The sequence below is a fragment of the Egretta garzetta genome, unplaced genomic scaffold (assembly GCF_000687185.1).
Source record: "Egretta garzetta isolate BGI_Z169 unplaced genomic scaffold, ASM68718v1 scaffold218, whole genome shotgun sequence".
Classification (NCBI taxonomy): domain Eukaryota; kingdom Metazoa; phylum Chordata; class Aves; order Pelecaniformes; family Ardeidae; genus Egretta; species Egretta garzetta.
In genome coordinates, this window is record NW_009260618.1 from 416,825 (window position 1) to 417,164 (window position 340).

The 340-nt window shown below is 57.9% G+C and overlaps 1 protein-coding gene across 1 annotated transcript in view; it reads left to right on the forward strand.

Annotated features, from left to right (window-relative positions):
- The window catches only part of PBK (PDZ binding kinase), a 9,213-nt gene that overhangs the window by 4,345 nt on the left and 4,528 nt on the right, over positions 1 to 340 (forward strand). The window lies entirely within an intron of this gene.

Sequence of the window (340 nt, forward strand, 5' to 3'; positions counted from 1 at the left end):
GTAAATTACCCGGGGATACCGCGGATGTGGCTCGGCCATCCGCTCTCAAGTGCTCGTTGCTAGAGGCGCTTCTCGCAGTCTGTCACTAAAAGGCAGCCTGTCAGCCTCCAAAACCGGGCTGGCACAGCCTGCCCCGTGTTCTGTACCTGTCACAGGTAGGTGGTGACCCATCCTCGAGGTTTTAAGGCTAAATATGTTAAATGTTAAGAAGTTCACAGAATGGTTTGGGTTGGGAAAGCCCTTGAAGCTCCCCCAGCCCAAGCGTTCCCCTCCCCCTGCCATCCCCCCCCCAAACCCTGGCCCTCAGCACCGCCTCTGCCCGGCTGTTAAATCCCCCCAG